Source organism: Podarcis erhardii, assembly GCF_964252035.2.
Source record: "Podarcis erhardii genome assembly, chromosome: 3".
NCBI lineage: Eukaryota > Metazoa > Chordata > Lepidosauria > Squamata > Lacertidae > Podarcis > Podarcis erhardii.
The window spans coordinates 51,395,216-51,411,194 of NC_138507.1; the positions used below are offsets into that span (position 1 = coordinate 51,395,216).

The 15,979-nt window shown below is 41.4% G+C and overlaps 1 protein-coding gene across 6 annotated transcripts in view; it reads left to right on the forward strand.

Moving 5' to 3' along the window:
- Positions 1 to 3,797: 3,797 nt before the first annotated feature.
- LOC309339316 (uncharacterized protein) overlaps positions 3,798 to 15,979 on the forward strand; it is a 55,693-nt gene continuing 43,511 nt past the window's right edge. For 5 of the 6 annotated variants that reach the window (XR_014155167.1, XM_081857528.1, XM_081857527.1 and 2 more), the window contains exon 1: positions 3,920 to 4,179. The gene's annotated coding sequence lies outside the window, so the exon portion shown is untranslated. The other variant, XM_081857530.1, reaches the window with a different exon arrangement.

Genomic DNA, 15,979 nt, shown 5'->3' on the forward strand with positions numbered 1-15,979 from the left:
TGCCCATCAAAACCTGGAACTAGCTTTGGCTTCAGTAGTTCTTCTGTTGAAAGCATGTGAAAGAGTCTGTGCCTATGGAACCTGTGCGTGCTTCTCTGAACCCTCTTGGTTCATCAGATAGTCTGCAAGAGACAAATTAGTAGATGGATGGGATCGTTAGCTTCCAATTCTTTCTTCAGCCTTACCACTTTTATCTTAATTTATCTTCCTTTCTAGTGGAAGTTAGCACAAGTGAATTGAGATGATGCTCAGATAATAATGGCTAGAGAGAGGCTGTCAGCATCATGAAAACCAAGTGTTTGCTGCCGTGCCAGTATTGGAAGGAGGGGGTGTTGCTAGATGGTTCTAGAAACTATTCATGCCATGGAAGTCTGGCCCTGATGTTATGACAGCCCAACATTCCCTCTAATAATAAAGCTAGGGAGCCAATGGTGTGCCTTCTGCTTCACTTTGTTCTACCAAGGGCCTAGTAGAATACAGTATACTGATGACATTGTGTGTCTCTAACTCCAACCCGCTCTCATTCAAGATCCTTTGAGCCAAGGATGACAAACCTGCCACTCACAAAGCCAACTGATTGCAAGCTCCCATTTTCTTCCCCATTTCAGCTCTTCATCCCAGGGACATATAGCAATCATTCATCCATGCAGGGATAGTGCCCACCCCTAAAACTGCACCATTCATTGCATATGGTTGGAGGGAGAAATGATACACCTCCAGAAATTGGTAGTGGTGAATCTCAGTCCCACACCCAGGAAAGGTCCTGTTACCCCAAGGTGTTTGGGTGTGGGTGAGGATGTGTTGTGTACCTTCATGTGTGGCTTTGTGTGTACTAGCATGCAGCCTTTGGAAGAATAGCAAAACCTTGAATGCAGCCTCAGGTGGAGAAAGGCTAACCACTCCTGATATCAGCTGCTAGGGCGCCTGCCCCTCCCACAAGGCTTTAATTAAGATGGGAGGGGAAAGTACCCTTTCTGATCTAAATTAACTCACAACATCCCCATCTTAATTGAAACTGGGACGGTGGGAGGGGAGAAAGACCTAAAATCTTAATGATCCAGAAGCAGGGAAATGGGAGTTACAGGAAATGAGTCATGACACCTTGATGGCACTTGCATCTCAACCACAATTTCTTTCCAAACTCTTCCATACAGTGTGGTCACAGAAAGTTAATCCACTTTCCTGTTCTGTACTGGTCAGGTTCAAGGACATTAAACCTGTTCCCTACTCTGTAATGCTATAGTACACAGGTTCTGCAAAAAAACCAAAAACTCTCCCCGATTATGTGGAAGTTGTTATATTTGGTTGTTTACCATCTGATGTTTTATTTACTGCTTATGACTACTTTTGTTATATTCATAATTACATAATTTTTCCATGTTGTAAGCTGCCTTGAGCATGGCTTTAACTATGGAGAGGTGGAATACAAATAAAATGATGCATGTATGAAATTGAGCACTTATTGCCACAAACAGATACTTGATTTTGCTCCAAAGCCATCTATAAATAGCTGAGCAAAAGTAAGGCTGAGACAAGGAATTGTTTAGAAAGAATATAATGCAACAGTGCACCAAACTGATGGCCCTTGATGACTTTGATAACATGGGAATTGCCTGTGCAGCTGGCTCTTTTGCAAAATATCCTGTTTGAGGTGCTATCATGTGACACAAAAACATGGTCCATTGTGATGAGGAGATCTGTAAAGTTTGTGTGTTCAAGATGGTGCATGTGAATTCACCGCAAGAGGGATGGACAAAAGCATCCTGGCCCCTATACATTTTATGTGAGTACATCTAGTTCTAACCACTTTTAAAAAACAGTGAAAATGTTCACACATTCCAGTCCTGTGTATACTTATTCCAAAAGTATTTGCTTCTGAGGTCAGTCGGCCTTATTCCCAAGTATACATTCCTGGGACTGCAGTTCAAATACGCAAGGCCGGCTAACATATGCAAACTGCCTGCTTTTTCTCACCACACAATTCCCCCGGTTTCCATGTTTACAAGTGTAACTTGGCCCTAATTTGCCAATTATCATATGCAATAATTATAGTATTGTATTCTGCCCAAGAGCAGGTCAACAATCACAAAGAGCTGGCCCCTCTGCTTTGTGAAGTTGACCTCTGTCAGCTACAGACTTGTTGCAAAATCTGTAGATTGATGACTCATGAGTTCGCTTGAGGACTTTGACTTTTCAGTCTGAGGGTGACAATGCTAATCTTTTGTGCATTTTTTCATTACATTTCCTCATTGCCATGTAAGTTAAGACAACATTTGAAGCCACAACCCAGAGTCTTTGGATTTTTGAGCTAATTTAGTCCTCACAAATGCCAATGAATTCCAGGAAAATGATCCCTTCATCTGCAACAGGAGATGGGCTTTTAAATAAACATATTTCCAGATTATAAGACTTCCAAATAAATGTATTTTGGACACGTGCTGAACCTCTCAAGCAATTTAACCCTGCATATTTTGATTTAAGATTATCCCAGTTATAGTCCATAAACCAGTTAAACCAGAGCACTTGGATGTAAGCCAGCTTTACACCCATTTACGTCAATGGAACTAATTTGATTTAAATCAGGGCATTCCAGCGTAATTGGTTTGTGAATCAGGTTGTTACTCATAGATGTCAGTAGGACAAAAGTGCTTAAATCCAAGTTTTTCAACTGAACTAGATTAGTTTGGCTGTTCAAACTTAAAATTGTGTATTTGCTTGTTTCAAACTAAATAAAAACCTCAGATTTTTTTAAAAAAAGAAGTTTCTAGCCATCTTTATTATGTAAGAAACTGAAGAATTGTTTTTTTAAAAATACAGCATGCTTCTACGGGTCAAACACCACAACATTTAAAAAGGTCAAGGTCAGCCCAATTGCTGAGTGGGACTAATTCCTTCCAGGCTTATGAACACGCCTTGGCAACCAGTTAAATTCCTGACATTCTACATGCAAAACAGATACCTTGGGTTACATCTTCCTCTCTGGACATCTTCCTTTGCTTCTTGATTCAGTTAACAACATGATGATGGAGCCACTAAGCCAGATGTGTGTACATCAACATTACATTGTTCATAAAAAACCCTCAGTGTCTCTCAACAGCTGTCAGGATGATGGGGGGTAAGAAGAGGATCCCAGTGAGGGGTGCAGCCAGGACTGGGACACTCTGGGAAGCAGGGAGTGGGGAAGGAAATACTCACAGAGTGACAGAGGATGGTGAGAGATGGGGGTTGGTGCACAGGAACCAGAGCAGCAGGGCCTATCACTAGAGCCAGAGGGGCCGCTGCCCCAAGAACACGGTGGTCTTTGAAGCTTAGGGAGCAGCTCAAGGGGCGATCTAGGAGGCTGACACAGGCAAGGGCCCACAACCCAGCTCCCTAGCTGGCCAGGTGGGGCTGGCTAGCTCTGGGAAGAGGGATTTGATTCCTCAGCTGGAGGAAGCTTGGAACAGGTGAGGGTCAGCTGCCTCGTCAAGCCCAGCTGCTGCAATCAGCAAAGTACAAAAGGGAAGCAGAGCTGAGGGGCTGTGTCTGCTGTCCATGTTGATGGACGTTGGCTTGGATGATCCTGGACTTGGGAGCAACACTAGGCTTTATTTCACCTGGGTCAAAGACCCAGTTTGGCACCCCCTGCACGCATTAGCATATACACAGGCTGTGAACCGCAATGGCGCCCCTTTGTAGGCTTCACCTGGGGCAAATAAAAACTGGCTATCCCCCCTGCCCCATGGCTCTGCTAGACCTCTATGGGACTGCGCTTTGGTTTTGATTCTGGACTATACTCTGACTCCTGGACTTCAGGCTTGGCTGCTTGGATTTGTCCTGGACCGCATTTCCTGACTTTTGGACTTCAGACTTCGTTTGTGTGGATTGACCCCTGGACTTGGACTTTGGACTTGACATACTGATGTGCTGCCAGGTAGGCCAGGGGTTCAGGACATCAGAAAACAATACAAATTAAAGTAAAGAAAGATCGCAACCAGGAAGGCTTCATCTCCAAATAGGAACCACAGAGTTACGGTAACTTTCAGAGGAGGAGCCATTTGCCTCCTGGTGGACTGTGGGGAAAAGAAGCCCCCTGGTGATTAAGATGGCTGCTGGAAGTAGTTTTCAGTTGGGATGCAGCATGTGGAATTCCCTCCCTAGGAAGACTTGCCAGGCACCAAGCATCCCTTTTTACACCAGGTAAAGTCCTCCCCCCACCTTCTAGCATGTTATCTAATTGTTTGTGAATCCTCAGATAGTTAATGTGGGCTCCACTACCGTGGCAGGGCCTACTAATGCTGGCACTGCCCTGGCCTTCAGATACAGCGTCCCTCAGGGCATTGTGGGAAATATAAAAGGTCTGTCAAGTGTTGCTGCTTCTGTCACCTGTAAAAACCCACACTTGGGGCCACACCAGTGTAGGAGGGGACTGATCAGGGTATAGTTTTGCCAAAGGCCCTTAAGCTGGACCTGTACTCTAGGGACAATATTTTTACTTACTTCACCAATTTTTCAGGCGCAATGTTCTGCTGTATTGGAAGTGGCACTGACCTATGATGAGCAGGTGTAAGGGACCCTCATCCCCTGCCACACCCTAAGGCACCCATTCTTGCCATAGCTGTCAACGTTTCCCTTTTTTTAAGGGAAATTCCCTTATTCTGAATAGGATTCCTCACAAGAAAAGGGAAAAGTTGACAGCTATGATTCTTACCTTTTGCATTGCCACAGTGAATTGGTATGGCACAACATGCAGGTGCAATAGTGGTGAAACATCAGCGTAAATCCACTCCTGTGACAAATCTTTCAGTTTCACACAGAGAGAGGAATTTAGGAGTGAACTTATCCTTGCCCAACAGGCATTCCTGGATAGAATTACAACTGTAATCCATAGCATTTTCTTTCTTAATGCATTATTCCTTATTACCAGTGTGCAGCACATTTTTATGGGCCTTGTGCACTGTATTTATTTAACATATTTATAGGCTGCTTTTCTAGGTCAGACCCCCTCGTGGTGGTTTCCAGTATACAAATTGTTAGAAAACAACAACAAGAATAACATAATGTTATATGCCACCCCCAATCTCTGCCGTGTAGTAGCAAAATTCATGTGGGGTTCCAGGCAACAACCCAAGGTTGTTTCTGTTGGAAAATTCAGGCACAGCAGAGGCTGTAGTGTCTTTACACCTAAGCCTTGACGGAAGGTGTGCAGAGCATTACACCCCAAGAGTGTCCCATGGTGCTTCTCCCATTGTTTCAGCCAGCTTGGGTCCACAGAAGAAGCTGGCCATGCTCTCTGGGTACAGTCTCTCCCAGACAGCCTGCATGGAGTTCTGCTGCCCCCTTCCTTCTCGATCTTTCTAAAAACCTCCTGCAAAAGGACACTTTTTTACTGTAGTGACATCACACTCCCTGTAACCCTGGTAACCTCCCCCTCCCAACTCTTTTGTATCTGCCCACTATTCATGGGGGGGGGAGAGGACAGTATATGCATTGTCAATCACTCTTAATGGCTCAGTAGTCTGCTTTCTTTGGCTGATAGAGGTGCCATTAAGAAACAAACTCCTGAACAGGAAAACCTGTGTCGTCTGTATTTCTACACTGCTAATTTCAGAGCCTGTTAGCTTGCCTTAGTTTTCTAAACACTGATTAAACCTCAACAGCCAGGAATGTTGGGAGAAGCAGGGCACCCAGAAACCCAGGGGAATCAGGGCACCCACAAATCAGTAACGATACCAACAAGTTGGCACTAACAATAAAATATTAAGCCCAGCATAGTAACACTACCATCTGACCAAATTGTTTATTCTACTTATGTATTTTTTATTTTATATACTTACAGTGTCTACTGATTTCCTCCTCCCTTGGGCCTTTTCCTGTTTTTCAGAGTGGTCTTTAATATATTTGTAATTTGTATACAGCTTAATATTTTATACAATGCTAAATGATACTGCTTGGAAACCACATCTGTGCTGTCTTGGGTTCCATGATGTAAGAAAGGTGGGCTATAAATGTAGCAATAAATTTGCAAATGTATGCAAATTCTGATGAAAAGGTAGTGGTGTGTATGAAGGAGTATAACACTAAAGCAGATTGGGTATTTTTCAGAGTGTAAGATGCCCAGGAATGGGGAGGGGGGATTCAGACAAAATGAAACAAAGGTGTAATGAGATCTCACTTGGGTCGTTTCCAGATGATTTGTTTATTGAGCATTCATCCTGATTTGTTTGCACAAAGCTTGTAGGAAGGTTATACAATGTCTGCTGTTTACTGAGTATTAATTCTGGGGGGTTTTCGGGGGGCGTTGGCCTGTTGGAAGCCATATCAAAAAAATGTTATTCCACACGTTCTAGTACATTTTTGCATAATTTTCCTTACCACAAAGGGACTGTTTTTCTCAAACTGAGCTTGTTATACAAGAGCACCAAATTCACTTTAATTGTGCAACCTGTATTTGCCAGAATGCAACTGAATCCATCCCACAAAATAGTGACAGCCTAGAAGGATTTTGGTGAAAATGTGTGAGTAGACCAATATGTAACCAGTTGTTTTTAAAGCAAAGAATATTGTGACAAATATGAGAGTATCAGAACAATGCTCAAGATGGGAGGTGGCCAGGAGGTGTCAATGTATTTACACATGATTACATGTCTATCCAGCTCTTCCTCCATGGAGATTAAGGCAGCATAATTTTCCACTCCATAGTAGCCTCACAACAGCACTGAAAGGTAGATTACACTGAAAGTGTGTGACCAGCCCTATACAGTATCACTCAATGAGCTTCATAGCTGTTGCAATTTGAATCTGGGTCTCTCCAGTTCACATCCACCACACTAAGCTGATTCTCCAGATGCCTGTTCCTTGATCCCTATTTTTTGACATATACCTGCATTTGCAAAACAAGGTGGAATATGGACTTAATTGTGGGCTGTATAAGCTACTACTAGAAAATATTCTTGGAAGAAACAGGCAAAAATTATTCAACTCATCCCAGGCTTCCCAATATATTCTCCAATGTTTTTTAAAAACATTATTCCATCTCTCCCTCTTTCCTCCCAGCATAATTTGAATAGTGCTGAATCAGCACATCTAGTTCTCAAAGAAAGTCTTGTGCCGATTCAGCCTACATTTGCAGTGTTGGGACTTGCCCTGGGAAAGCAAATTCTCATTTGTTTAAACGCAGCAAGGTTGTATTGTATGGCTTGGGGTGATTCTGGACTGAGTAAATGAAACTAACACACAACACAAACTTACATACATTCCATTTGGCTGTCACCTTGAAGGCAATGCATACTTTTTGCAAAACACTGAAGTGTAATTATTGGCTTTCCTTCTGTTTCACCAGTCCTTTCCTGTTGCTACCTTTAGATGCCCTTGGGAGATGGTGCTAATGAGATGACCTGCTGCCACCAATATCTGTCTCTTTAGGATTATGAAATTGAGTTGTTCAAGTGGATAAAGTCCAAAATTAGAAACTGTACGTCACCTGCATATTATAGCTATGTGCTTCATTTAGATTTGGCTGGTGACACACCTGTTTTGCATAAACATATTTTCTCATTGCTCCTCCTTAGAAAGGAATCTCTTTCTGTTAATGATGTTTTTCCAGTAATTCAAGAAGTGACCTATCAATCTTCTCTGTCTCTCCAATAAGAATGTATTAAGGAAGCAATTATCCTTTATCTGGATAAGAATTATTTTCCTCCCTTCCTTCTACAGCCTGCCTCCTTATGCTGGTTTGATTCCAGAAAATAAAAAGGCAGACCATAGTCTTATTTGGGGACCAAATTCTGCAGGTGAAGCATGTAAATCACAGATCCCATTCCTCCCTGCTGAAGAGTTTTCTAACACTCAAAAGTCTTCACACACCAACAGAAGGTGTAAAAATGCCTTCATTTCATTTGAGACTGGCCCAAGGCAGAGAATGCATTTATGTCTCTGGACACTTCTGTTTCATTTGGATGAGCACTGATTAGAAGGTTTTTTTATATATAAATTAAGTGCAATAAGTACTGTAGAATGACCCTTTACAATGTCTTCCTCTTCTTTGTGAATGCTGTCAGTCTGGTAAAGCCAGTAGTGTACTCTACAAAAGCAGTACTTCTGTAGAATAAAAGGTGTGGGCATGTGATCAAATCAAGTCTGCATTCCTGTACATTTATGAAAAAGGTTATTTGGATGTACATGTACAGTCTTATAAGGCAGCCCATTCTTTGTCCAGGCGTTGCTCTTGGAACAGTCCTCCTAACTGCAATCTGTTAAGAGGCGATACCAGTATCTTCCGCCCCTCAGCAGATTCAACTACTGGAACCTAACTCTAGTTGTTTTTAAATAAAGATATTAATAATAATAATATAATAAATTTATTTTATACCATGCCAATTTGGCTAGCTCCCAACAGATATTAAAAGCACATTAAAGATCAAACATTAAAAACTTCTCTAAACAGGGCTGCCTTCAGATGTTTTCTAAAAGTCAGATAGTTGTTTGTTTCCTTGACATCTGATGGGAGGGCATTCCACAGGGTGGGCGCCACTACTGAGAAGGCCCTCTCAACAAATTGATAAAATAAAAAGTACAAATAAAGCAGCGGAATCCAACCTTAGTTGATTCTGTTTGGTAGGAGGAAAAAGTAACAAATAAGGAGGCTGGTTGGTTCTCTAGATGCACTGCTACAGGGCTTCCCACAGCATTATATTCTCAATATGGAGTGAGGGAGTTTGCCAAACTGGAAAGCTATGGAGACTCTTTACATTGGCATGACAGGCTGCTGAGAGTGATGAATGCCTCTAGAATGAGCAAGGAAATGGTTGGGCAAAACCCTCATACAGGATATAACCAACATATTTGAATAACAGTGTTGCTAAAGCTGTTGGTATGGGATGGGAAGTAGTGAGGAGTGGAGTCACTTCTGAAATACGTGGCTCATGTGCAAGGAAGCCTTTAATGTGACTACACCCCCTCTGTTCCCATGTGCAATGTTCTGATGACCCCTGCTGCTGTTGGTCATCCTTGATGTTCCTGAATTTATTCACCCATAGGATTGGTATCCTGCCATTCTTAAAAAATATTTTCAGATTTTGAAAATATGGCTCCATTTGCTCTCATGTAGCCATTTGTTTTCTTATATTTTAAAAAAGAACATTTTGTTGGCTTGATATTGAAGCAAGTCAGAAGCTGTGTTTGCAATTTGGTTTTGTAAATATCGGTACTTCACTTACTTGCATGGGAAATGGTTGCAATTAGGAAAGTGGAGGAAACTGACTGCAGGTGCCTGATCTCAGGTTCCTGATCTGCAACCACGTTGATGACAAGGGATGTAAAGCTGTGTTCACCTTGCCAACATAGAACACAGCTAGGTTTTTCTTTCTCTCAATTTGGATAGAAGCAGTGTTTCATCAAATGACAGGATAGGCATGGAATGCTGTGGCTATGCCACTTCCCAAACCAGTGGTGGGAGGGCACTGGATGCAGAGCAAATGGGAATGTGTATCCAGCCTAATTTTACAATGGAAAGATTTGTTTCACAAGGTTGCAGTTTAATGGGTATCATGTTTCCTTCTCCCATATCTATCCTGCTGCCTTGATACATGGATTTGGGAATACAGTCTGGAAATCTAGCATATCAGCCACACCTTACCTTCTGCTGATTTAGAGAAAGAAACCTATGATTAGGCAACAATTATAATGAGCACCACTATTTTTTAAAATCTAAATGTTCTAGTACAAGATTTGTCATGTCTTTGGTGCCCCCAATGAAATTTAACAGCAGGCCTGTTTGGGTGGAATGTGACAAAAGACTGAAGCTTGAACACTGAGGAGGATACACAGATAATAAGCTATATTTACTGCACAACCACTCTGATCTAGCTAGGAGATATACATGTAGAAACAGGCATTCAGCATGTATCTGTTCCATTGGATTAGGCAAGCTGCGCATGCAAACAGGGCCTATGCATGGTGGTGTGGAGTGTGTCCAACTTTTGGAGCTACATATGTATTTCCCAACACTGGATTTGGAACTTCTAGCAAACTCCACTCACAATGGTCCTTTTTGTCCATTCTAACAGTGTCAATCCCTTGTTTAGAGTGGCAGCAAAACCATCTCAATAGCAGGTATCACCTGTAAGAAGGCACATTCATACCTGTATCCAAAATAAAACGATTCATGGAAATTGTTACTACTACTATTTATTAATTTTTTATGCCACCCTTAATCCCTGGATCAGAGGGTGGTTTATAATAAAAAACAGAAAAATACATAACATAGTACCAAACAAAAATAATACCGCCGCCCACCTAGTTTAAAAGGCCATCAATTGTTTAATTAGCCAAAGCCCTGGAAGAAGAGGGATGCTTTTCCCTGGTGCCTGAAGATATGCAAGCAAGATGCCAAGTGAGGTTCACTGGGGAGAACATTCCACCAGTGTGGGGCCCTTGCAGAAAAGGCCCGTTTTTGTGTTGCCACCTTCTGGACCTCTTGAGGAAGGGGGACACAAAGAAGGGCCTCAGATGATGATCAGTCTTAAATCTTAAGAAATGAATGCAGAGACACATTACTGTTATTCTTTGTTCCTTTTTTATTCCTGTGGTGGTAATTGTGGTGGTAAATTTGTTTTATGATTTGTATGTAAGAGAGCTAAATAAAGTTCTGCAGAAGGATGATCATGTTATTGGGCAGCTTTTTATAAATATAGCAAAAATAAAATGAACTTCAGTAAGAAGTATCTTTTTAAAAATAGAAACTTTTCCCCAGTTAAAATGTACTTATACTGGAGGCTTCACTAAAATAATGTCAATGCTAATTGCTCCTTCAATTGTAACAAAAGTATATCTTTCTAGAAACCTATAGCTTTGTTACTAATGGAGAAATATCAGGCCGTTTGTGTTCAACTGAAGTTCTGGTGCCTTCTTGATATGTGTGATACATTTCCACCATAGCTCTCTTGTTAAATTGGACTTCGGTGTTTCTGTCTCTCTTAGATAGGCAGGAAGTGTAGAAGACTTTCAGTAACTAAGCCAGTGTTCTTAAGAGTATTTTGTACTTGACACTGCTATACATGCAGTATTTATAAAGTACATGTTTCTTTCAACATGTATACTAAAAATAGGACACATCCACAGGCCTATCACAGGCTTGCCAGAAAAGACATGTCTGGTGTCAGGACACATCAGTAGTGACATTAATGGGGAGGTGAATGGCACCATCCCAAGAAAACTCAGCTTTGCATTCCAATAGCTCTGGTGCACTTTGTGATACATTGTCTGTGAACAAATGGGGCAGTGGAATAAATGTAATGGTTTTAAAAAACCTCCCCAGCTTCATTTATCAGTCGGTAAAAGTTCGTGATTTCAAGCATAATGGATAAGAAGCATTCCCCTGATTAAAGTCACCATTCCCATGCCTCAGCTGATCTGAACCCCCCTTTAAATGGAGTCTGGTACAGCCAGGGTGTAGCGGGGGGGGGGGGGCCTGGCCCCAGGTGTGGATTTCTGAAGGGCTGTTTCCATGCAGGAGACCCTATGCAGGCACCCTCAGCATGGCCCGGCCTGGCTGTCCCTTCCTGGTGTCAGAGGAACCAATGTTTGCAGAGAGAAACACCAGTGTGTGCTGCACGGGGGGGGGGGGGGGGCTGCTGCTTTGTGCCGGCCAAATGCTTTGTCGACTGGCTGGGTTCCGCCCTGAACAGGTAGGCAGGCTTAGCAGTGTGTGGTTGTTCCTTCTTGTGCTGGCGCCACCCTCCCTAGATCCCAGCCTTGTAAGGCTGGTGGGGATGCAGCCGCCATGCACCCTTTGATCCCAGCCTCGCCTTTGCTGGTGAAGCTGGGATCAAGGGCACATGGCTGTTGCGTCCTTCTCGTGCCACCCATATCTGAGCCTTGCTGAGAAGAATCAGACTTGTAGCATTGTTTTTCCTGCCAGATGGTTACAGGAATGAATGCAGGTTGCTATAATCCTGTGCTCTTTCACTGAGCTATCAGTAGTGCATTTAGGTATTTTTCTACTCTGGGCTCAGTTGGCGCGGTGATCTTTGTATGGCAATGTGCAATTGCTTACTTCAAAGTACGATAAGCCAGACATGATGCATCTAGTTACATTTTCTGCTCATTCTGCTGAATGAGGCTCTGGACTTCTGCCCTGAAGTCCTGTCCTGATGGCACCACTGTAAGCAATGGGGCCTTCAAGAATAAGAAAATGTCTGTATTAGACAAATGGGTTTTAGCATTAATGTATACATCAGTGGTTTATGGAGAGAGAAAAGCTGCAAACTTATGAGCACTTACCTTGAACTGTGTGTGTGCTTGAGTATACATGCATAAAATCATGCTAAAACTGATATTTGGATGTCTTTCACAGGATCGACGTACATATGTGATGATGGTGTTTTACATTGTTTTTTACTATGCCAATGTTTTAGCTGTTTTTTTTTTCTATTGTATTGTTCAAATGATTAATAAATAACATAACTAACAAATAAAACTACATCACCCTACCCTCTGAAATTATTACTAAAAAGGCATCCTGAATCATAAGGCTCAATAACTACAGGATTGCTCCATAACTCTAAATTCCATGACTTAATAATTATATTTTTTTTCTGCATATCCTAATATTGCTTAACTTTGAACTTGACACTTGGCTACTTTTTAAAAATGTATTTTAGTGTTACACCTGGATTGTACATGTGGGCAGGAACCTTTTAATGTAAATTGAATGGTGAAGCTTTTAAATATGTTCACTTGCTCCTTTGAAAGTGTTACCTGACTTAGCATCTTACAACAAGTGAGAGAGCAAATTGTCGTTTTTATACACGTACTTAGTGAATCTTGAAAATTAATTCCATTTAAAGCTAGTCTATTTTCATTCTGTGAGAAATTGAACTTTGCTTCTGAGTCCTGTAGGGTGTTAGGATGCTATTAAAAATTGGAGATTGGATTCCTTGGTCTGTGGTTGGTTGTCTGGACCCCTCTGTAAGGATATAGAAAACACACAAAGTCCTTCAGAAAAAAGGACCCTCCAGCAATTTCTCTGAAGTACAGAAATAAGTCACGTTTATTTTCAGAAATGGTGTGTGGTTAGCAATAGCTCTGTGTGGGATCACGTACCCCAGAGCTTATTACAATTTATAGCTTCCACTGTGAACAAATGCTGCCAATAAATCTGTTCTCTGTGTTTAAGTCCAGAGCCCAAAACAGATATAAATTTAATGTATTTATTCTTCGAAGATTCATAATTTTCATTTTCTTAGTTTTAGCTGTTTTATCAATTTCTATACTGCAAACATTTTATAATCTACTGTCTTTATCTTGATTGACATAACTTGCTAACTACATGATCAGTTTTCTATCTGAAAACAGAATCCTGACTGAAATGTTTGTGGGTCTTTAGTACACAGAGTATAGCAGCAGCATGATTTTAACACCTAACAATTGAGACTGTAGTCCTATATATGCTTAAAGGTAAAGATAAAGGTACCCCTGACCATTAGATCCAGTCGCGAACGACTCTGGGGTTGCGGCGCTCATCTCGCACTATAGGCTGAGGAAGCTGGCGTTTGTCCACAGACAGCTTCTGGGTCATGTGGCCAGCATGACTAAGCCGCTTCTGGCGAACTAGAGCAGCGCACAGAAACACCGTTACCTATTTATCTACTTGCACTTTGATGTGCTTTTGAACTGCTAGGTGGGCAGGAGCTGGACCGAACATCAGGAGCTCACCCAGTCAGGGATTTGAACCGCCAACCTTCTGATCGGCAAACCCTAGGCTCTGCGGTTTAGACCACAGTGCCACCCACATCCCATATAGATGCTTACCTAGAAGCAAATACAGTGGTACCTCGGGTTACAGATGCTTCAGGTTACAGACTCCGCTAACCCAGAAATAGTACCGCAGGTTAAGAACTTTGCTTCAGGTTGAGAACAAAAATCATGCGGCGGCAGTGGGAGGCCCCATTAGCTAAAGTGGTACCTCAGGTTAAGAACAGTTTCAGGTTAAGAACGGACCTCCAGAACGAATTAACAATAATAATTTTTATTTATACGCCGCCCTCCCCAACTATATATATATAGTTCTTAACCTGAGGTACCACTGTACTAAAAAGTACTTTTACACCAGAAGCCGCTGCCGTGCAATTTCTGTTCTCATCCCGAAGCAGAGTACTATTTCTGAGTTAGTGGAGTCTGTAACCTGAAGCGTCTGTAACCTGAAGCGTCTGTAACCCAAGGTACCACTGTATCCCTGAACTCTGTGGGACTTAATTGTGCTGATATATTTAGTTTAGTTGTGAAGAAAATACATAATTAGTCCTCTTTGCACGGTTCCTATTTAGGTTGAAGGAAATTTGACCTCCTACTTATTGTAGGTACTATTTTGCAGTGCTGTCTATTAAGGTATGACTCATTCTAGAAAATAAAGTCCAAGCCAAATCTTGATGTACAGCCTTGAGTTTCTTAACCCATTCAAATGTCTATATACTGTATAGATAAACACTTACACATGAACTTTGAGAGAAAACTGGATTGGCCTATGTATGTTTGCTGTTTCACTTTACCTATTCAGGAATCAAGCTCTGTACTATCTGGTCAATTCATGCTAAATTATTCTTCCTTAGATGGATTATTTTTAATTTCACTTCCTCTTAAATATGAAGGACAGCATGCTCCAATTCTATTTAACTTCAGATTTTCATGCCTGCAGAATGGCCCAGTTCTTCTCCATTTAACTCATTAACCTAGGTGCAAAAAAATAGTCAAGGTAACTATACTCTATAAACTATACTGTATAAATGGGTATTTCTTATATTGATATATTTGTAGCTTAAATATCCTGGGTGGAAGTCAACTAAGTTTTACTCAGAAATTTTACTCAAATTTACTGAAATTAATGGACCTAACTTAGTCATGGTTATTAATTTCATTGAGTCTACTCTGACTAAAAATATAGTTGAATACCACCTCCTCTTTATATATTATTTTTACTGATTGATAGTTTGCTGTAGATTCCCATCATACGTAACATCCCCTCCCGACTGACCTTTTAAAAACTCTTTAATGCTGGTAATTTTCATGTGTACAATGCAGTGCTTTTTTCCCTAAAATTGTTTTAGGGGTACTCTCATTTTGACTCAAGAAAATCACAATATTATAGTTCAAATCGGGGAAAATACCGTATTTTTTGCTCTATAAGACTCACTTTTTCCCTTCTAAAAAGTAAGGGGAAATGTGTGTGCGTCTTATGGAGCGAATGCAGGCTGCGCAGCTATCACAGAAGCCAGAACAGCAAGAGGGATTGCTGCTTTCACTGCGCAGCGATCCCTTTTGCTGTTCTGGCTTCTGAGATTCAGAATATTTTTTTTCTTGTTTTCCTCCTCCAAAAACTAGGTGCATCTTGTGGTCTGGTGCGCCTTATAGAGTGAAAAATATGGTAAATACAGTAAATAGACAAAAGTACAAAGATTCACGAAATGTTTAGGGGTATGTGTACCCCTGCGTACCCCCAGAAAAAAAAGGCACTGGTACAATGCCTCCTTTTCATATTTAACCCTAAGATTTTGAACTCTCCTGGATATATTTTTAAGAGGATCTTACATTTTCTTGGGATTTAAACTAAGTTTTTGACTTAACCTTTAAAAATCTCTGTTATTTTATGCAATGCATACCTTGCAAGTGTCCTGGAAAAACATGGGACATCCTATTTTTTCTGTGAGAGCACAGTGGCCATTGTGGGCACTGTGATCTTGCATGATGTCATGCTGAGATCTTGCCTCGAAAACGTGCGAACTTGTGTGGTGCCCCAAAAGATGCATATTTGGGCTCCATGGTGTTGTGCAGGTCACATGACTTGCCTGGGAGCCCAGACGGGAAGGCACGCATCCTGGTTTTGGGACTCAGCATGTTGCAGGGTATGTGCAATGCACAAAGCTTATTAAATTAATAAAAAGCAATGATGGACAAAAAACCTTTGATTTTTCCTGATGTCTAATTTTTATGTCACTATATAGCC